Here is a 23,528-nt window from a genome sequence, read left to right on the forward strand (position 1 = left end):
GCAACCAAAAGGGAAGATGCTTAAAAAGAGGAAAACATGATGGTGAATATGCAGAAATGGTTAAGGTCTCTGAACTTTATGCTGAACCTGGTAGTATAGTTTATTTTAAAATAAATTTCAAGTTAAGACCTGTACAAAATAGTGAACGAATGGTGAAACTATGAAGTCTGTTGAAAAATAACTGCAAGAAGTACAAAGGTAATGAACTACGGCCATTGCATGTTCCATGTTTTCTCACTGTCCTCTTTGATGAATGTCAGGACTGTTGATAATTCTCTTTATTACTAACACTATAAGGATAAAGTAATTTTTAAGTCCTGTCATGAGGTAAGATGGTGGGAACAGTGAAGATCCTTCAACATAATTTTCTACTATGCGATTTCTCCCACAGAAATTTGAATACAAAGGCTGCTTTTATCAACTGCCTGGTTATTTTCCTCAGCTTCTCATACATGATAATTTGGCTATGAATTTTAAAGAGCATCAAATGGGGCAGAGATTAGAAATTAGCATCCTTTGTGTACTACTGAAAGCAGAGCAGCCCCTCCTCCTAAGGCCCTACAGAGCTCTTTGCTAATAAGGCTGACTGAACAAGTCTTCATTAAACTCATGTTGCTGGACTGGAGAATTTGTTTGGCCCCATCATTTGTTCAGCCCGTGACCTGAACAAATCAACCGTGATGCTGAAGTTGTGAAAAGCCTTTGTTTGGCTTCTGATGTTCTGAACACAATTAGTAGCTCTGCAGCTTGTCTCCTTGGGCAAGGTAGGGTCAGGCCATCCCTTGGTGTAACCACTGCTCCCAAGGTAAGTCATGTGGAACATCCCTGAAGTGATTCAGTAGCGTGTGAGTTTAGCCATGTAATTCCCAGTCCCATGGAACTGAGTGGCAGACGAGGATAAAGCTGGTTACACCCAGTTGTCATAGCCACTGTCTGTGCTGACAACCTGCTAGGGTGTGCAATAGCCCCAAATTTCCTCTGTCCTGGTGTAGAGAAGTTCCGTTACGCAATACGTCTGTGTGCTCACCACCTCTTGTTTCAACCAGGAGTAAGCTACAACAGGGATGACCACTGTGTGTCATTGCAGACTACACACAAGTCTAATTAAAAATCATCTTCCGCTTGAAGATAAAGGTATTGCAGACAGCTTTTTGTAAGAGTCATTAAAGTCTTAGGAGTTATTTCATAAATATGTAATTCCTTGAGCATGTCAGAATTTGCTTTGCTCCAGAAGAATGAAAGGCCAGAGTTTTAAGTTGTATTTCTTCACCATAAATCCTGAGGATGATGTATTTACTTTGGCACTGGTTTTGCTGTTTCTTCAGATTAGGTCTCTGCTCCCTTTGGTGTTACTGATCTGGAGGGAGTGGTGTGATTTCTATTCATTACAGTTAGGAGTTAAGATTTCAGATTTCTTCCCCCAGGCACTGATTGAAACCTTTCCCTTTTCTGTGCCTTAAAGTCACAAGGCAGTAGAAGTATGCAGCAGGTGAGCCAGTGTGCTCCCTCTTTCTCTGTTTATTAATATAATTGTATATATTTCTAGATATATGTGCATGTCTATATGCTCTTATTTGTTGAGTCTTGCAGGACATCAAACAGAATAAACTCATGAGATTTGTTGCAAAAGATAGGCGAGCACCAGACAAATCCAACTGGGTGGCTGTTGAATCAAATAGGTCTTACAGTGCTACAAATAATATCCCCATCCATCCCACCGCTGGCTTTCTGTCCCACCTCCATCCCCACCCACCATTCCCACCCCCTTCTTTTGGTCTATTTAATTTCCTAGCAGGTTACCAGCAAAGATCCAGGGCTCCTCAGCCCTTGTGCTCCTCAGCACAAGGAGAACCATTTTCTGTCTGGTGACAGTCCAAAAGGAAAATAACATTTTCAGACTCTTCCAAACCATCCTTGCTGTTGTGGGGGACAGAGATCCTGCCAGCAGCTCCGAGTCAGGGAAAGGCTTGGTTACATTGTGATAGCAGATGTATCCATTTCTAACCAAGGTTGCATGGATTTGAATGGCAGACATGGTTAGGACACTCTTAAGGGTTAAGGAGACGTCTCTGAGAGTTCCCAGGATGAGAACTGGACCAACTGGGCAATGATCTGTGGCCTGTGAACTTCTCCATACACTTTTCTCACCGACCTTAAAAGCTGACTCCCTAAAACACTGTTTCAACCATTGGGAACATGCAACAAGCAGTAACTCATCTGAGAGATGTCTCATACAGCTCCCAGATATTATGGGCTTTTTTTTTTTTTTCCTATTTTCAGTCATGAGAAGCTGTATTTAGCTCTGACTAGTGCCTGGTTTGAACCATGTGCTATATAGCTAAGGATTATCTGCCTTTCAGTTAATCTTTTTTCCCACTGTATACTGATGCCTTTCATTCCTTATGTGTTTTAGGTTATTATTTTTTTTAATGTATCCTGGCCTAAACCATCTTGTCCTGCCAGGTTGGTACTACAGAAACTCATACTGGGCCACTGAGCTTTGATCTTTCCATCTTTTCCTCAGAAGAGAAGGATCCAGGGGTGGGTGGCTCCTGTTTAGAGGTCAGTGGTTGCAAGATAAACCAAACACGGCTGACAGGGGATTGTGTTCAACTAAATTGTATGAGCTGAGCTTGGTTCCTTCTCTTTCTCTTTCACAACTGCAGCAGGATGAACACAGGCCAGCAGGGACAAGACACTGCTTAAGAGCAAGTCCTTATCTGTTATCTATGCTTCAAACGCCTCAGGAAACAGGGTTGAAACAGACTTTCATCCATGTTTCGTATTTTGTAAGGATGAATATGAATAAAGCCAGATGAGTTGAGATAAAAAATAGGCCTTATCATTGGTAGCTGGGTGAGATTAGACACTTCAGCAATTGGTGCTCCAGTGAGCTCCATTGGGCTGTCAAACAGGCACCAGCAGTAGAGAGTAAAAGCTCCATTGATTAGCTAGCTACAACAGCATCTGACAGAGAAGTGTCAAACATCAAAAGGACAATCTTGGAAGGGGTGAACTAGACACTCAATATTCAGCAGCTGGTTTTACTTTTTCTGCAGGGGGCTGTTGGAAAAGTTTTGTGGCCATACTGGTTTTCAGAACTTTCACCAGGGCCCAAGGTGGGGTTTTGACAGAGAGTTGCCCAATCTAGCAATTCCAGGGTAGGGTCCTTCTCTAGGATGAATAAAAAGGAGCTCAAATTTAGCTCTTGTGTAAACAAGAAGAGAGTTGAATGTAGATTTCCCACAGCCAAGCAGAAAACCTGAGTCACCAGCCTAACAGGCATTTTGGAGTGAGTTGATCCTTCTGATTTTTTATAAAAGCTGTTGAGGGTGCACTTTAGTGCTTGTATTTTTTGAAAATCTGATTTTTTTTCCCACACATCTGACTCTACTCCTAATTTGAGTTAGTTGCAGTGCACATTTTAAATTTTTTTTTTAATCAAAGGGTCAAGGGACTAAATACCACGTGAGGAAAAAACCTGTTTCCTAAGAAACAAGTTTGCTTCGGTATGTTCACAGCATCTCAGCGCCCCATGCAATGCTCTGTCATGGTGGCCAGATTAATTATGGACTTTAATTAGGAACAAGAAACAAAAGAAGGAGTCTAGGGGAAGATGACTTCATCTCCCTGCTCATCTTACATTGCTGTTCATTCACACAAAAAGATTGAGACAACAGACAGAGCAGCAGACAAAATTATCTACATAAAGGTTTCTCTTGGCTGAGGAGAGGAGTGATAAAATGAGAAAAGGATCATTGTTCATCTAGCAAGTCACAAGAGCAGGTCTGAGTTTTCATCTCTTCCAGCCAGCATGTTTCTTTAAGCCCTGCACCTTTAGAAGTTTTTGTTTGAGCAGTTTGTCCTTGGGCTAATTTCTCTATCTCATTCTGCCTTAGCCTGAACTTGCTACAAGCCTGGGAATTTTTAGTCTCTGTGAAACAAAAAATGCTTTCTCTTACACTGATTCAAAAGCCTTATCTGCTATATAGAGTTGTTACAACAAGGTACAGAAGGAAAATGAGCAGTGAAAGCATTGCATAAGGGTTGGCTTCATAGTTGGCAAGCCCAGGAGTTAGAAAACAAATGTTGCAGCTCTGCCATTAATTATCTAACTTCAGATGAGTAATAGAGGCTCACATTTTCAAAGTCTAGATGGAGAGACTGGCACAAGGAGGGACAGTCTGCAACCACTCTTAATTTGTTGAGTATTTCCTTAGGAGAGGCATCTAACCACTGATTCTGCCCCCACAGCTGCTGGCACAAATGTACCCTGTTAATAAAGCAGTTGTCTCTTCTGCAGGCTGGCAAGAACCAGTTTTGCTCTATGATGTTCTGCACCTTTCCCACCTGACCAACTCCTGTACAAGACACTTGTCCCTATAGTACCTGATCATGTAGTCATTCAATCCTTCATCTTTATTTTACACTCACCATTAGACCAAAACACAAAAGTTGTAGATTTTTTTTTTCTTGTTGATTATACATGCTGTCATGCTCCACTATTCAAATCATAAAGCTTTCTGCAGTTAATTCAGGGTACTTAAAGTTATTTCTAAGCAATTTATTTTACTGGCTAAATGTAAGATCAGTAATTTATTTGTAAGGCAGATACTTTCTGGCACGATGTCCAAATTATTTCTGTTTTCCTTTGTGTGTCAAAATCCCCAATACATTTTTTTTCTTCATAGTAGCCACTAAGGGGAAATGAGGAAAACCTGAATAACCCTAGAACTGTCACAGTGGAGCGGAAGGATGCTGTCTGTTCCTCAGGGACACTGACAGATTGTCCCTGTGTTTTTTTTTAGTCTTACATATGAACTGCTTGGGGCAGGGGTGAGGACAAGGACAGAGACAATGTAAAATGGCTAAATGGGAGATTTCAGAAGACCTAGAGGTGTGTTTGGCAGGTAGAGCACTCTGTGTTGCTGGACCTGGCTGTTGGGTATATATAGGGTAGGTTTCGTTTTTTCATTTGGCTTCTATGGGAAGAACTGGCAAGAACTTCCTGGATCATTAAGTCTAATACCCTGTTATCACAAATGGACATATCCTGTTATCTCTGTTCTAAATTTGTCTTGTTTGATCTTTAAAAATAGGAGTTTCATGCCCTTCATTTTCTTTCTGCAAGACTGCACAAGTATCTCATGTAGTGATCAGAAGAAGCTGCTGTCTAATTTTTGTCCTCTAGTTTGAAAGAGACATAGGAAAATATTTTCAAAGAGGTGCAAAAGTAGAGGTTAAAAATGACTGGCTTCTTTAAAATGAAGTTTTTAAAGTTATCTCCATATTTACCCAATACAGAGTAAATCCAAAACAGTTCATCTGGGAGCACAAAAGAAAATCCCATACTTAAAACCATCTGGTATCTGAAGAGTTAACTGGAAGCGGTGATTCAGCTGCTGACACAGGGAGCAGCCTGCTGCATTGCTTGCAAGGTGATCAGTTGAAATACTTTGGGGCTTGGTTTGCTTAGTCTTGCCCTTAAAAAAAAAGGTAGCTTTTCTACGAAAGAAGAAAAAAAGAAAAAAGGTTATTTTGTTTGGCAGCGTTTAACACGAAGTTTCACACTCGTTCAGCCTGCCGCTCCCAGCTTGTCTGTCCGACTCCCACCTCCTGCTTTTCTGGGTGTGCCAGAGCCCAGCGTAACCTGCACATTTTTTCATCTCTCGGCCCTGCCCACCCGCCGCCGAGGGACCGATTGGCAGGCGGGGAGCCAGGGCTCCTGCTCCGGCAGGCAGGGTGTACACACACAGGGTGCGCGCACACACACACACACACACACAGGGTACACACACTGTACACACACACACACACGGTACACACACTGTACACACACACACTGTACACACACACACTGTACACACACACACACACCCCTCTCGCTGGCTCCCGGGCCGGGCAGCCATGGGCAAACACAGGCAGCGGCCGGACGGACCCAGACGGCAGTGGCCGGCACCGGGCATCTGAAGGTATCTGAGCCCTGGGTAAGTGCAGCAAGGAGAGAATCCGTTCTTCTGAGCCGTCTGGCTTTAGGTTTTTGTACCGGTGGGAGGAGGAGCGTATAAAGTTTGTTTAGAATAAAAGTACTACTGCAGCAGCAGCAGGGGCCGGTAAGTGCCTGGGTAGGCGGAAGGATGGCTGATGGATGAGCTAGAGAGAAGACTTGGAAGAAACCTCTCAGCCCATGAACAGAACCTCTACCATGATAGTAACTGACTTGGGAAAGTTTTATTTGCAGGAAGAGTTTGATGCTGTGAACCCTGGTAGGGTGAGGCAAAGGCTTGACTTTTGGTCCTCCAGGAGCAAATGATTAAATAGGGGATTATAAATTGTTTGTACACAACCAAATCAGCATTTAATATCCTCTTGTGCCTTACGCACAGTGCCTCCTGCACTGGTACAAACACACCGTGTTTTAAAGCTGGGGAGGATGTGGGGGAGGAGGGCAGTTTGGTTCATGAACTTTTGTGGGAGGTTATTTCTTTTCTGATCAGACGGAGGAAAAGTAGGCTGTTTCCTTGTTGATAAAAGCTTGTCTGTGGTATCAGGAGATAAACCGAAACATACAGAAAGAACTATATTAATTTTCTCCAAATATTGCCAAAAGGATAATGGAAATCTGTGTCTGTGCCTGCTGAGGTGTTTGAGAAAGGGAAGGTTTGGAAGCAGGTTTTGCTGTGAGATTAACAGCTCTGAGCTCCTCTGTATAGAATTTCAGTGGGTGAGTGCGCAATTCAGATTCCTCAAGTGCTGCATTGTTAGGGGACTTTGTGGTTTCAGTATTTGTTGAAAACACAAGACACGCATTGCCCTCATGTACATAGGAATAGGCAGCTGGATTTACACATAAGTAGACATTTGGAACTGAGTTCTGAAGTGCAAAAAGCAAATTTCAGCTCTGTTGTGATCCATAAGAAATGATAATTTTATGCAACTCCTTTCTTTCTTCCTCTGTTACTATTAAGCAGGAATTTGTAGTGCAGCATCAGAATGTGTAGGAGCATGTATGAGTACTTAGAGATCAGATTGTGTGAGGACACCCTCTTGGAGATAGTATTTGGCTCCCTGAATCCTGGACTGGCTTTCTTTGTAACTTTTACGTTCCATTCCTTACAGCCAGTTCCAAGATCCTTAATTTGACATCAGCTCTCAATACGTAATCTTGTTATATGAATGTTTTTCTCTGAGGGAGCAGCACCAAAATTCATTCAGCTGTTTCTAAATTCATCACGCAACAGGGGGGTGAGATGGAGCTACCTAAATAAACTTTGCTATATTTTCTCCCATGCAGATTAAAAGGTCAAAAAGCTTTAGAGATCATGTAGCTGGAGCTTTGGCATATCACAAACCATACACATACACTTCCCTGACTTAGTTCCTGTTAGGACTAGAGTAATGTTACCTGCCTGAAGCACATGGGACTTCACTGTGCAGAGTTGGTAGATCAGTTCAAAATAGCTCTTGCTATGAAAACTCGGCATGATTTCTAATCTTAATTCTCCATGTTGCCTTCCAACTATAACATATCACTTATTAGATCACAAAAAATTCTTCAGTGTAATTTTCTCTGTGTAGGTGCTTACAGACTTACTGTTCCTGCATCTCCTGCACAGCAGATAAAATAGGATGATCTTTTGTCTTTTGCTGTATGATAGGGGTTGTATGCCTTCATAGTTGTGGCTCTTTTCTGAACCCTCAGTTATTCTACATCCCTACATCATAGTGGTCCACCAAGAACCAGGCCATGCTACAAATACAAGTGAAATGGTTTTCCTTCTGCTTCATGTTTCTTTCTTCCCAAATCCTAGTATTACACTAGTTTTTTTAGGCTCAGGATTGCATCAGAGCTAATATCCAAATCTGTTCCAGAACCACTGCTTCTAAAGGTGCCCTCCATCCTCCCTCCCATAACAATGTGTCCCTGCTTCCCTCTAATCCTCCTTACCTGAGTTAAATCAATGCCTGTTAGCCCTAAGTACATACTGCTAATAACACTAATCAAAGTGAAACTTTTACAGACTACAGTAAAGGAGATGTACAGAATTACTTCCATCTAAAAGTGTCTCCTACTGGCCCAGTGTAGGAAGCGAGGCTCCCTTGTGTCTCTTTAGCAAAATTGCTGCTCCCAGAGTTGCAGTTCTGCTCTGTTATCTTCTGCATCGTGCAGAATGCAGGCAGCCAAACCGGCCCAGGAGTGTCTTCACTGAGAAGTGAAATCTGCTTGGCACCTGGCCATCCAAGGACGATCCCTCTTCCAGGTGGTCCCGTGTTAGGAGGTGAATGAAGTAATGTAGATGAAAAGTATCAACCTGAACTTTTTCCTTCCCAGATTTGAGCCAAACTCCAGAGCTTTCCCAAGTCTGGAAGCCGTTCTGTTGAGCTTAGCTTATTGTCTGTTTTGCAGCTGCCTCAGCACGTACAGGTTCCAGCGGGGACCAACAAAGAGAATCATTGAAATGCTGTCAGGAATGCTGATCCAGGAGACTTTCTGTCCTGACCTGAAGTTCAGATACACTAATGAGAGCTCCTGCTCTCAAGAGATTTTCAGTCTGCTTTGCAGGCCAAAGAACAGGTAAAGAAACACTCAGACTTCAGTCTACTTACTTGAATGTAGCATACAAACTGCTACTGCGGGCTAGATCCTTGTTCTTTGAACCAAATCAGAAGTAAGGCTGCTCATAGCTGAAAAGGGAATTGGTTTGTGTGCTGGACGTTGTTACCTCTGCTTCTATACTTGGGCATTAATGATTTAGAAGGGAAATAGGATAACAATTCATCTTTTTTTCTTTTTTCTGTAAAAAATAATAAGTAAAATGTTTTGCCTATCACAAAGGCAAGAAGTTTACTGTTTGGACAGCAAGTCTTAGGTGTGAACTACATAAATTTGTGTACTCTAGAGCTGCATGCCCATACAGATACGTGATACTGAGAGCCAAATATTAGTTAAAGCATACAGAACTCCAGTGACTTTCCTTCTGTTAAACACTACCTCGAATTTACAAAGACTGCCAATGCTGTCTATATTTATTCTTTGTGCTCAGGAAGTGTTTGCCACTTCCATTAAATGACTTGCTAATGGTTGACATTGTAGCATGTTGAGCTGGAGAAAGAGATAAAATATGCAGAGTTAGTTCTTGCTGTTTGTTAACACTGGAAAAACACCACTCAGCATCCCTGATCATCCAGAGCTTCCTGGAAAGCGACTGTAACCAAGGACATCCTGTGTCCACTCATTCTGGTCGACCCAGAAGTATTCCAGTTCCAGGCGTGCTACGTTTTAAATCTGTTTGGTACTTGTTATTTTAATGTATTTCAAATTCTGCAGTCAGCGCCCAGGCTTGTCTGTACAAGCAGATACTCCAGAAGAACGAAAGCCTTCCCTGAAAGCCAACCTGCAGCCCACCTCGCATCTGTTACCTCCCCTGCCTTCTTTTTTCCCCCAGCACAGCAATCCCGCCTCCTTCCCTCGCTGCCAGAGGGCAAGCAGGGGTTAACTTTCTTTCCATTCATTCCTGGCTCTGCATAGCCCGTGGCCAGACCGTGGTGGGGCAGCCCCCGATGCGGGGTGAGGGGCAGCGGGCGGTCCTGCCCGTTCACCCCGCTGCTATAGCAACAGGTCGGGAATGACTGTCTCGACCATCCCTGCCTCCATTCAGAAATGTCTGGTGTGCAGACAGCTTTATTGTCTGCCGGACAGTTGTCTTGCCATCAGCTTGCAGCGAAGCAGCTTCTTCCCCGAAGACAAAAGGCATAAAGAGGAGACTGAAGAGGACTAAAAGTTAAAAGGGGCGAGAGAGGGGAAATCCCCTTAATTAATGTTTTAGTTGTAGCAGAGAGAGGAGAAAAATTGAGGCATCTTCTAAATGATAGTTTGTGAAGGAGGAGAGGGAGCATAATGAGGTTTTGCTGGGATCCAGTAATCGCTTCCTGATGCCTCATGAAACTATTTACAAGGAGACTGGCTCACCCACGGGATTCTGTGGCACAGTTTTCACCCCAGCATAGTCAGGCTGCTGCCATCAGGCAGCTGTGCTGATCCTATAATAAAAGAGTTGGGTTTCAATTTGCTTTATGGGCAAACCAGCTTTCATATACAAAATCGTCAGCAGAGTTGACCCTGAGGAACAGTTTTTTTCAGATCCAGCTCAGAGAGCTGAAGTACAGATTTTGCCACGTGTCAAGTAGATATCTCATTTTCGAGGGTTCCCCCCTCCTGCTGTGGTGCACAGATGATGGGGAAACTCAAGGGGGAGGATACTGCTGAGCTAGTAAAAACAGGATTTAATCTTCCAAGCTGTCAGTATTCTAGAACATTAAAGTTCTGGTTCAAATAAACACTCTCCCTTCCAGTACAATCTCTTTCCTTCTTCCAAGCAGAAACACACTTTCATTAAGCCAGAGAAAGGGCAGAATTCTCCTTTATGACTTCAAGTGCTCACGTGCATGTTCCTCAATAAATCCTACAAGAAATGCCATTTCACACAAGATGTTAAATTCAAAGTTTTCTGCAAGGTGTATATCCTTCTCTGCATGACTGACCTCGTTGTTTCCACCATTATGACCTTGACATGAACTAGATGAGTGTTACAAACCTGAGAACTGGGGATATGCAGTACAAAAAGTCAAATTCCATTATGTGCCTAAGCCCCTTTTTATATTTCTTTTACAGTTGTTAGCTGAGTAGAAGCTTGTTGGTGGCACAATTTCATCTGACATCTCTTTCTGACATTTTATTTAAGTACTTTATCCACTGTACCCAAGTAAACCAGTGGGGAAAAAATTCCCCGACCCTCTGTTTCTATAATATACTGAAACAATTCTGCAACATGGAAGTGACCAGCTTATTTCTTGAAACGCTAAAATATAATGCTAGTGAACCAAGACATTCTTGTCCACAGCAGTGTTGTTCTTAGGCAATTCCTGTCAACTTTCCTTCACCAGCCAGTGTCACTATATAATAAGATACTGCTTTAGGGTACTTCGGTTACCTATTCATTTATTGAATGTGGATTTGATCTCTTTATAGGAAAACATCAGTTATTTTTTTGTTTTACAGTCTGAGTACCTTTCTGTTGAAGCTCAGTATCCTCATATTATCTTATTATCCTATGATCTGCATTTCTCTAATCCCTGTTTCTTCCTTTGGGCAGACCTTGATTCTTTCAGGGTTCTTCTGCAAAATCTCACATGGCCCTTCAGAAAGCTGTGCTTTGTTTACAGGGCACAGCAGCTGTGAGGCCCCTGTTGTTTTCCTTCACATCAGTCACATTCTGTGCTCAGCTCTTTTCTCTCAGCTGCCACCAAAGCTGCTACACAGTTTGGTGAAACAGGCAGAAAGATTTCCTATCTCATTGTCTATATTTTTTTCCATAATACTGTCCTGTACTGTGGAGACCTGCTAGGTCTTATCCAAGAGTGAAGAAGAATGGAGAAGTTCAAGAATGCAGAAGTTTATTTTAACAGTTTCCTGTGATGTATTTCATTACAGGATTGCCCTGAGACTGTCAGAGCCCTGTTCATCCAGCCCTTGTACCCTGCCTAAGTCCTAGTGACTGCTACCCCAGGACAGAAATTTTCTGGATTCCTTGTTCATCACCTCTAGAGCTGACAACTTACTCTCTTCTATGTATATATATATATGTGTGTGTGTGTGTATACCCATGTATGGCATAGGGCTCACTAACTGAGATGGCTGACATTTGGGGTCTCTTGTCCACAGGATTTTTTTAATGTTACCTACTCTTTCTATCTATCTTACAAATCAAAACAGATGTTAGGCAAAACTGGATTCCTTCTCCTCTGCAATCCCATCAAAAGAACAAGGGCTGTCATTTGAGGAAGAAAGAGGACACACAGCTATGACTAGGTGGTGATGGGGTGAGCTAAAAGTTAACAGTAAGAAAGGAAATCAGTGTGGCTGTCATGCATGACTGGCATAAAGGAATGTGGGCCCTGTATGCCATGTGTTTTGCCACCAGGCAAAATCGTAGCTTAGAGGGAAGATGCCTGCTAGAGGTGGGAAGATAGAACATTACAGTTTGTGCAGAGAGGAGGGAAGCATGGCTTTCCTCTTTGCTTCTCACCACAGAGTGCTGTGATAACTTCAGGAGTTCCTTCTTTCCTTTCTGGGTCTCTTATGGTCCAACTCTCACATTTAAGAATGTGTCCCGTGCCTTTCTGTTCACTGTAACCACATCAGCATGGCCTGAGGGAAAGAGGAAGAAATGGTTTGTTGGATCATTTCTGTTTGGCTGCTTCTGTGGAGTGACCCAGAGTAATCCTGTGTACTGTGGTGGCTCCACACACACATAGAAAGGAAAAACAAAACTCTAAATGACATGAGATAGATAATAGCTCAGTATTTGGTTCTGTTGATTTCCTGCAATTGTGAACAGTTGCACAACAGCTGGGATTTTATGGTGGGAGCCTGGGCTGAAGGAAGGGCTGCACTTAGACAGTCCAAGACCTGAAATAAATGAGTGTGGAAAAGGGGGGAATGGACTCATCAATCAGAGCAATATGTCGTAAAACAAGTCATTGCCTCATAACAACCTCTCTGGCTGGTCAGGAGCTGCCTGGATGTTGGAAATGAGGCACTGATAGCACTTTTTAGGACTCAGACTGGATCAGAGGGCTGTATAGCAGGAGCAGTTAAATAAAATGTATGTGGATTAACATGCTGGTAACTTTTCTGTCTTCTGCAATCCTTGGGAATAAGTTGATATGAAGGGTGAGCTGGGTCAGCTCAGTTAGTTTCCAAGGTTGGCTGGATTTGTTGATAGTAGGATTGTGTAAGTCAGGCTGGAAGGGCAGACACAAACTCTGCCAGTACAGCCCTTGTAACATCACTTTGGTTTTCTTGGATGGGCAAAACCTGAGAAGAGTGTAATCATAAAGGAGGCTGACGTCAGGTTACTACCAGTGGGAATATTTCTTACTGTGTCCTGCCTCACTAAACACAGCTTTAAATGCCTCCAGAGGTGCAAACCAGCAATGCAGCACCCCGACTCCACCCCAAAACCACAGCAACAGCATAATATGTATTTTGAAGACAAAATGTGTTTCCAAAGTGAGGTGAATATCTGACTGTACAAAGCATGTTTCAGTATCTAGTGCAGAAAGAGTTGGCTTTCCAAGGTCTTGGTAACTCTGGAAACTAGAGGGTTTCTCCCAGTTTTTTCACTGAAAGCAAAGCTTTTCTTGTTCAGGCTCTCAGCAACCTGCTTTTGTCTTCTAAATTCCTACCTAAGAAAGGATTTCAGTCTTTCTGGTACACAGTTTAGAAGAGCAGTATAGTATAGTGTTCATGCCTTTACAATCCCAAGATGAGGAACAAGCCCATGCTCGGCTTATACTCCTGGAAAAACTCCCAAATGTCTTTCCATTTTATAAATGTTGGCCAGATCAACTTACCACTCAATCTCTGTGTCTCAGGCCTTTCTTTGTCCCAGACTTTGCCACTTATTTGAAGAAAAATCAGGCATGAAATACCTTGGGTTTTTCCAACAAAATAATAGGAGTATTTTTGTGTGTGTGTGTGTGTGTGTGTGTGTTGAGTTTTGTTTGGCTTTTTGTTTTTTTGATTAGAAAGTGTCTCTCGGATCATAATTTTTAGTGTTCCAGCATTGTGCAAGGCAGGTGCATATAAAAAATAACTATTTTAAATAATTAATTCATATAATAGTCTCCATTGATAGCTGGAGTGATTTATTTTATCTATCATCAGATTTGCCCTCAGTTAAGATCAGCTCAGTCTTGGCAGAAACCATGCCATTCACTCTCTCTCTTTAGAAAAAACAGTGTGTGTCATATGCGGATCTTAGGCAGCAGTATTTCTGGCTGATACTAGAAGCCTTTCTGTTTCACCTCCAGTATTTTTGGTGGAACTCTCACTTGTGAACAGTGCTCTTGTTTCTCAGCCTGTGGGAGGCAGGAAGCAAATGCCCAGCATTTCTCCTTGCAGTTCACAGCCAGTCCTGTACTTGCGCATCCAGTTGCAGCTTTTCACTGCAGCTTCTCCACCTTTCTGTCTCCTCACCCAGACCTGTATTTGCAGGCAGCCAGTGCATAAGGAAATTCCTTGTCACACATGAGTTCAGTTTTCCTTAGCCAAGGGCCACAGCTTCTAGTAGCACCTATTATTTTATTCCCTATAGGAGCTCCCTTGCTTATACCATTTTACCTGTGCTGTCCCTAGGAATGCCACAAGCTTTCACATGACTGACAAATGACTGACAATTGCCTGTTCATCAAGAAGCCTGCACCCGACCACAGCCATTAACACCTTCTATTACATCTGTACTCTTGCTTTGCTACAGAGAGAAAACTTTGGGGAGCAGAGGGCATAAATTGCTAACTCAAGGTCACTTAGACAATCACAGAGTTCAAATTAGCACCTAAGCCTTTTGCACCCCTTTCAGTCTTAGGCTTTTTATCGTGCTGTTTCTCAAGAACCTGTAATCATTATTTCTTGAGGGTGAGGCTGATGCCAGGTGCATCCTCGTTGATAACTACATAGGTCAGGCTTATACCTAGATCAGGCTGCCCTTTCAGTTCTCTCACACTATTTCTAGCTGGTCTCCTTCAGTCTTTTGTGTCAGAAAATCCCTCCAGGAATTTTAAAAAATAGCAAAACATACCCTGAAATTCACCAACAGATGCCTTCATTATGGCTCTGCTCACCTTTCCATTGAGCACTTCACCTGTTAATTCCTGAAACTTCACTGTAGCCTGGAGCTCCCATATGCTCTGAGTCAAGGACTGGCCAGACTGGCTGCTCTTATGTAGTTATGTGGTCTTCTCTGCAGTGTAAGAAAAGTCTTTCATACAAAGCTTCACAGGGGAAAATATAGAATAAGCTTTAAGGAAATGTGGAGCACTGTTAACTTCCATAATTTGTAAGTATGTATCAGCTCTGTTGTCTGTGGAACAAATCTGTTTTTACAGTTCACCAGGTAACTGAATTATTAAAATATGTAGCTGAAGTTTCCATAGTCTTACACTAGAAATTGGGAAGTGGGTTTTTGTGTTTTTTAAAATGTCAGCAGTGGCAAAACTTGTAAATCATATTGATATTGCTCAGGGTAAAGGTAGAGTGTAAGTATGAGATTACCTCTTGACTGGATAATCTGAGATATGCAGACAAATTTGGCAGACAGGATGTGAGATGATGACTTGATATAAAACTTGATCTTGGGAAATGCCTTGGGTGCAGGAATGAGGAAGTTAATGCTACTATTTTAAAGTGTTGTGGGGTATCATAAATGTTCACAATAGTGCATTTTGAAGATGAAAAGTAACAAATATATGGTTTTTCTCCTCCTTCCCCATCACTTTTTTCTCTGCAGCAAAGAGGTTTAAATCTTTGTCAATATGAATTTTAATTTTACATCTTTTCATGTCAGTCATCAAGCAAAACTCATTCCTTCTTTTCCTGATACACCTTGCCCTGCGTATTTCTAAATGATGTGCAGACTTGGACATCAGGTTTATTTTTGCAAGCAGTGAATTGAGCACATCCCTGTGTATTGACTTGTCTTTTTCAGCTACAGAATCAGCACAAGGCTGAGCAGATAGTTGGGGTGATTCTGGCTTCAGTCATGCAGGAACAGCCCACAAGGAATTAGAGATCAGGCAGTTATCTTGCACTGTCAACCAAGTTGTCATCAGCCGGTGTTACCATTTGTGGTCACTACCAGTACAGTTTCTGAAGTGCTACTTTGCATTAGCAAACCCAGAATGTTTCAGACGTATAAAGCACATGATGGTCTCCTGCCTTCAATTTTCCTATGGCTATGGGAACATTTGTCACGTTTATTCAATAGAGCCAGACACCCAAGCTTATGCAGTACTGCAGCTGCCTTTTGGATCCATAACTTGATGCATGTGGCCATAGGGTGTTGCTTTGCAGTCAAAGGTCATGCTGCTTAATGGGACCCTAAGTTCTGAGAAGATCTGGTAGCTGCCACATTTCCACCTGCAGTATGGCACTGCAAATGTCAGGCTTATTCTACATGATACTATCTCAAGCACTGAAGAAAAAATGTAAGAGGTCTGCAGGCAACTGTTTTGCTACCAGTCCCTTACGTATTGCTTGTAAAATTATGACATAAGGAACTAATATGTTGTCTGTGTATGAGAGATTTACATTCCTGCACTTCACAAAAGAGCTCATTCAATGCATGCTAATAGCAGCTCCTCCAAGATGGAGTGGAATTGCCTTTGCATTTGTAGGACTGGCTACTGACTTATTCTGCTAGCCAAATATCAAGAATTTCTTGAAACATCCTGGGCTAGGAAGAGTGTTCCTCTTTCCTTATTTGCCCTCTGATTGTTTCTTCACGAGCTCCGTGTTCTCATCTCAGGGATAGTTCCGCTTCTGAAGAATACACTCTGGGTATTGCTGATTAAAATAGAAGGGGAAACCAGACCTCTGTGGATAGAAGCAAAGTCCAAAGTACTTTTCAGAGGCAAACTGACTTTGTTTGTGTTGTCCAATGTATTTTGAAAGGAATTAATTTTGAAAAATATGTATGTGTCTTCTGTTCTTGTTTGCTCCTTGTTCTCCTTCTGGAGAAAGAGATGAAGTTGAGGAATTTGCTCTTTAGTGAACCTGTCATTCTCTTATCCATCCCTCTGTTGGATCAGGGGGATCAGGTTCATGTTTTCCAGCTCCACTCTGTCCCCTCACACACAGACTTTGTGTAGCCTGGCCAAACTGGGAGTGTAAGTACTCCACTGGTAGTAATGAAGACTAAGGCTGAGGTGTAGTCATAGTCTTGGTAACCTCTGGACTGAACACACCTTGCTGAAAACAAAATTAGATGACAGGGTATTAAAAATATGTCAGTCATATCTATGCTGTGCCTTCAGGGCTGGAAATGAAGTTGTTCTGCAATGAATCATATATGTATGCTTGGTTGCTAAGATGTTTCCTTCACGAGTATAATGTGTTTGTTGAATAGAATTAAGTTCAAAGGAAAAACAAGCAGGTTTTAATGCCTTCTCCACCACTTACACGAGATCTGTTCACAACTTGGCTCAAATTATTCCTAATTATAAAATAATAGTATTATGACACAAGTATACAGTGGATTCTTTGAACAGGCATAGTCTTGTCTAAACCCTGTAAAAATCTTGGAGACTTCCTCTTGTTGTAACAGTCTTAATGTACCACCTTCTGGCCAGCTAATGGAATCACACGAACTGATCTTCAGGAAAAGTATGTGTGGAGCTATGAATCTCAAACAGGTTTAAATCAAAAAGCCTTTTCTGTAAGAGTTTTGAAATGCTTTCACTGCCATTGTTTTAATACATAAGAGAAAACCTCCGTGTTTTTAAAAATATGTTACCAGAACAAAATGGATTTACTTCGATTTCTTTTTAAAATAGCTTTCTATAGTGAAAAAACCCAAGAAAGATGGATTTAAATGATAAATAATGCTTTTTAAAATTACCTAGCATCTTCTAGCTATAGCTCGGGGAGTTTTATTTCCCTTTAAGGTTCCTTATTGCCTCTAACTTACTGCCACATCATTCCTACCTGACATGAAATTTGAACAGTCTCTTCAAGAGAATAACAACCTTGTCCATGACTTATATGAACTGTGTCTAATTTGGAATATGCTGTTCAAATGATATATTGGTATTAACTGGGTACCCAGGCATACAGGCACTTATATTTCAAAGTTAGATACCTATCTCTGCTGCAGTGTATTGGTAATTTTTGGATAAATCGTGTGTCTGTCCTTGAATTTAGTTCTAAGAGTATCAGTACACTAAATTCTAAGAGTTTACATACTAAAACCTGGGCAGTGTATTTGAAAAACACATTTTCTCACCATCTGCTTAGGAATCTAATTTTCCAGTTTTGTGCACTTGGTGTGTTACAAGTGCTTGGTTTTGTTTTAAGACTAGAGCCAGGTCCATTCTGATTACCCTACCAATCAGTACAGACTGCAGCATCTGTAAGAAACTTTTATAAAATTATAGTTACGGCATAGAGCAGAACTCAGATCTGCACAGGTAAAAGGGGAGTTAACTGTACGTAGACTATGACTTGGTGAAATGTTGTTTCAGTTATTTGATAGCACAACTGAAATGGTTCTTTTTTCATGAGCTGGAGTTTTAAGTACTCAATAAACTTCACAGAATAAAAATATTGAGTCTTTTAAAAGTAAATTATGCAGGAAAGTTCTAAGTTTCAAAGTAATTTTATCTTGAACATTTTCTTTGCTCAAGGAATAATGACAGGGCTTTGATTAAATTTCAGGCTTCATTTAAGTAGTTTCTGCAGTTGAATAAACATATGAAACAAAAAAAGGCACTCAAATAGCATCATACATAGCTGGTTGCAATGAGAATTCCAGCTGCAACTACCATTGTTGTTATGGGTAGACTGATAGTTTCTTAATGGTTAGGTCAGGCTCAGTTGTTGGGAAGATGTTCTTTTCCCTCTCCAAGCAGCAAGATGCAGAGAGAGTGAAGAGAAGGCAAATAATTCCAGATAATGGTAAGCACAAAATGCCTGAAATGCACTAGTCCTGCCTTCCTATACATACACACATTTGTGTAGATACAGAATAAGAATAAAATGTCAAAGCATCAGTGGACAAAGTCCACAAAAACTTTTAGGGTTCTTTAAGATAGTACATGGAGGTCGGGCCTTTTCAACAGGTATCGTGCAGTACAAAGGCTGCTGCAATCTAGCTGTGAGAGGCTGTAATTTGCTTATATTTCATCTTCACTTGAGTATCTGCATCGTGGCTTACATTTGAAATGAAATGTAGCAGTTCTTACAAAGATTAGAGGGTCATGGGGATAAATTAGTTGAACATAGAAGACATTCATTGTGTTTTAAATAGAGATGGAAGCTCTGTGATATGACTTCTTTATAACTTCAGATGATTTCACTTCTTTTGACAGGTAAAATTCTTTTGGGACCTGTGAATTTGCAGTAGTTAACCAATAGGCATCCTATTTAAGCAGTCAACAACCCACTGCTGGGGACAGACTATGTAGTACTGTGGAACTGGGATAAAAACACAGTAGGTTTAATCAGGCCACTGGTTTACATGGCCTAGACGCCAAAGTTCAGAGAGATGTAGGGATAAAATATGACAGAGCATGATCAACTGAAAAGTTATCTAAAGATTAATCCATACAACCTGATCTGAGAAGCCTGCCAAGTGGGAGGAGAAGAAATAAGAGAGAGAACTACAGGGGTCAGGTCTGTGACTTCAGTCTTTCATATTCTGCTATTCCAGGTCAGTGGCAGGTCAGTGGCAAGGCTGGAAATAGGAGTCCAGCTGTATCAGTTCCAAGTGATAGCCCAATCACTTTAAGTACCTTTTTAATTATGATGTCTGTCTTGGGAGAATCGAAAACATCACAGATCACCCCAAAAAAAAAGTGTATAGACAAAGTTGTTGTGACCTGGATATGAAAAGGAAATGCAAGGAGATGACCAGTTATGGATGTGCCAGAAAATATTTTAAAACATTAACCTGTGTCATGGAAAGATAACAGCATGAGAGCATATTCCATGATTTCTCCCAGATTCTTTCTATCTGTGCTTTCTGCTTTTCTATCATTGCTTATACAGAGACACCATGGGTTTTATAGCTGTCATCCTTTTGACATGGCTGATCTTCAAAATGCCAAGTCTGAAGTACTATCCATCTGTAAATCAGTGTCTGGTGGACTTAATGTAGATTATTTTCCCAGCAAGATAGCACCAACAGAAACCAGCAGTGCTTACTTTATCTGAGGGATTGGTGTTGGTGGCATCAAGGAAGCAAGTACTTGGTTGGAAGGTGTGACCATATTAAGGGTAGGCCTGTACTGCAGACTGAAGTGTAAAGTAGAACTATCCAAATTAAACATAAGTTAATAAATTCAGGTAACAGGAACCATCACACCATCACACTCTGAGCTAATTTCTGTTGAGAGACAAAATAGACAGCTACTGAGAAATTTGAAAATCCAGGCTTTTGCTCAGATCTATTTCTTAAAGTCCCTGTCTGCCTTTCTTTCTGAAAGGTGTGTAACACTCTCATGTCTTCCTACAAGTTTTAGTCATGAATAGTTTGCAATATCAGTGTCCTTTCACAGCTGGATGGCTGCCTTTCCCCCAGGCTTAAGTAACATGATACTACCTAGTAGGTTTGGCCACAATAGTTCAAATGAAAAGATGATATCATAAAGAGAAACAAAAGCCTTCTTCACTTGTAGTGAGTCACAAGAGGCTGACCACAGTGTGATCTTTTACACCCATTATAACAGTGTTGTTTTCCAGTTTAATATACTGAACACTTACAAAGCCAACAAAACATTAAGGGGCCTGTGGACAAAAAAAAAAAAAAAAAGTTTACAATGCAGGTCAACATTTGATTGTTCTCTGGAGACTTAAGTTTCCAAATTATTTAATGACTTGGTAATGATACTCAGGCAGGTATGTAATAAGGTAGAGGCAGTGCTGGTTGCAGGTACCTCTTATGTGGGGAATGAATGCAGAGATGCATAGTTGTGTGGGCAGCCTAAGGTTGCTCATTCCAGAACTCACATGTTGCTGGTGTCACTGGGAAGGGACACAGAGCTACTGTCCCCTTCACCTGTTTTGACTGGCTGGAGCAACATGCCAGGTTGGAATATGGCAAGGTGAGACAATTAAAAGCTATTTTAATTTTACAAAGTAAATACCTATCAAAGTCATTTGCTTAGGAAAGCAAAGTCAGTCAAAAAGGAATAAAGAGGTCTCAGTCTGGGTTGAAGACTGTTTGCACTCCATCAGCAAGCTATTGTCTTGATTTATTTTGTAGGAAAGAATTTGGAAAATAATAATGAAAGCAAGGAGGAAAATAATTATCTTAACCTTCATCTAGATAATTGCTTTCCTCTCCTAGAGGAAAATTGTTTTGTCCTCTCCTAGACATAGTTGGGTGCTGCTAGATTGAAGAACGTGGCCATTTTAAACATTATCATCATACTCAGGAATTCCTCAAAAGTCAATAAGGGAAAAATGTCCTGTTCTCTATCAATGTCAAGATTTTTCACCATGCTGCATTTGCCTCTGCTGCAGAAGTGCCAATATTTTTCTTGGGATATATACACTACTTCATCTTGTTCTCAGGAATTTAATTTGGATGCTTAGCTGCAACACCATATTGTTATTTGTATCCCCTCTGCTATTAGTCATTCTTTTACAAACAAAGTTTAAAACTGTCTTTTCTAGAACCATCTCTGTATCCAAATATTTGTAAACCTAGCTGTATAGTTCTGTGGCAGGAAAAGAGTGTATTTTTCAGCTTAGGAAAGAAATTTTTTCATTTCACTTCCTAGGTTTGACACTTCCACATATCAAATCAAATAACATTTTACTGATTTTTCTAGAAGACAAAGTTACACAAATGCCATCATCTCTTCATATGACTGCTGTATTTTTTGGCATATAAATCAAATAAGCAATTTATTTTATAAAACTTGTTCTGTTTAGAAAGAAATTTTGTAAAGTGATTTCTGTGTGGTTTTTGTATGGACTCTCAAGGAGGTCTTATCTGCCTTTCTCAAGCTTACTAGAAGTGTTTATTTGTAGAATTGTATTTGGTTTCTATAATTCAAAAGCTAACATACAGGAGAAAGGACAATTACAGCTGCAGATGGAGAAGAGGTGGTCTGCTCTTAAGAAATCTTGATCTTACCAACACAGGACTTTTAGAAGTATTTAAAGAAATGAGGAACATTTTGCCAGAAATACCATAAAAAACAGAGTCTTACCACAACTTTCATTTTCCTTTGCTTTGCTTCAGAGAATTACATCCTTGCTAACCAAGGTACTGGAAAGCCATGAGACAACATAGAAAGTATTGATTGCGGACCTAAGAATCAGAATGCCAGATTATTCTTGGTGCTTTTTTTACTACTTTCTCACTTAGAGATATGTTTGTGTATGGTAATCAGTTGACTTACTGGATTTTTTCTTCCACAAATCTATTTATAGTCTTGTGGCAAAACTGTAACAGATTGAGAACCTCTCACTGCACCCAGTGGTACAATTAGAAGCAGGGACTACAGAGAGGCAGTGTGCAGTGCTGGGTAGAGAAGATATGGGAAATTGAGATGGTGCCACTGCTTTTCAAATACACTTTGAAGTGCATGTATAGTCTAAAAGCTATCTGTTCTTGTTATTATTTTGTTATTATTGTGGCTTGAAAAACAAATTGGAATCATTTTGCTTCCTCTGTTATTCTCACTTATAATAATCCTTAGAAATTGCATGATGTGTTTTGTCCTTAGATCAAAAGTTTGAGTGAATTTCCACACAGCTCGGTTGAGAGGCCCAGAACATCAAGTTACCCAAGGCATAATGAGCTAATGGCAGGTCCGTGACTAACACAAAAATTCCCAATTTCATATTCTAAATGGTAACTGGAATAAAAATTCAAATTGTCTGTTATGGTTGAGGCAAAATGGAAATCAGGTTCCTCTGTTTTGGGAACTGCTGGCAGCTTAAATGATTACTTAAATAGTTTGTCGTGCTTTTCAATATTGTAAAAAATTGTAAAATATGCTCCATTCTCACGAGTACAGCCATACCGAAGTGCTACCTTTTACTCTGACTTTCCTGGTTGTACTGAAGTAGGGTGATTTGTGTAAAGCATGAGATCCATGTATCTATTAGAAGCAAAAGGCACAAATGTTAGCACTGCTGAATCATATGTTGAGCAAACCCATAGTGCAGCCGCAGAGTATAATTTTACGCTGGCTGCTCATTTTGAGGAGCACTCTGAATCATGAGCCCAGTGGGAAGAAAATTGGAAGAAAACCCTTAAATGTCTGAACTCTGAAAATTAATGCTTATTTGGGAAAAGAGCTTATTATCACTGTGACTATCTCCTCCATAAAGAGCTGGGATTGAAATAGCACATTAGGATGCAGGCTCCTGGAAAGTGTCATGGCAAAACCTAAGACTAGGAAAGTAGTGCTCAAAGGTGCTATATCCTAACAGAGGATGAGGACACCTTCCACAATACAAGTTTTCCCTTATCCTAATGTGCATCTGTAAATGACAGCTTCTCCGAGAGATTTTTCAGATGTGCAAGCACTGGCAGACTTGTTGCCACTGGGAAAGCCAAAAAGTCTCTTTGCTGAAGACATCCTAGGCACAAATGCTACGTAGGCACTTTTTAAGGTGCCTTCTCCATATTCCCACGTGTTTTTGTCATAACAGCAAATACAAGTATGTGGGGACAGAGTGGAAAAGTGCTTTTCCTCTGTGTTCATTCCCTCTCTCTGCTGGATGCTTCTCTAGAGCAAAGGGTATGGGGACAGAAAGGGAAAAAATGAGAACAAGAATGAGAGGGAACAAAACAGGCAAAGGACAGAAGATAAGTGGAGAGAAGAAATGCAGCCTGAAAGCTTAGAGAATGAAGTTTTAAAAAGTCACTGTGACATGTGGGCTAAGTTTCTTTTTTAGGCCTTTATGTTGGGATGAGACCCAGGCAACCATTGATACAATTCCTTCTGTA

At 41.0% G+C, this 23,528-nt stretch overlaps 1 protein-coding gene across 2 annotated transcripts in view; it reads left to right on the forward strand.

The window, feature by feature from the left end:
* Positions 1–23,528, forward strand: part of STON2 (stonin 2) — a 77,456-nt gene that overhangs the window by 39,887 nt on the left and 14,041 nt on the right. The gene's annotated exons all lie outside the window — the stretch shown is intronic.

The sequence above is a fragment of the Heliangelus exortis genome, chromosome 5 (genome assembly GCF_036169615.1).
Source record: "Heliangelus exortis chromosome 5, bHelExo1.hap1, whole genome shotgun sequence".
In the NCBI taxonomy this organism is placed as follows: Eukaryota; Metazoa; Chordata; class Aves; order Apodiformes; family Trochilidae; genus Heliangelus; species Heliangelus exortis.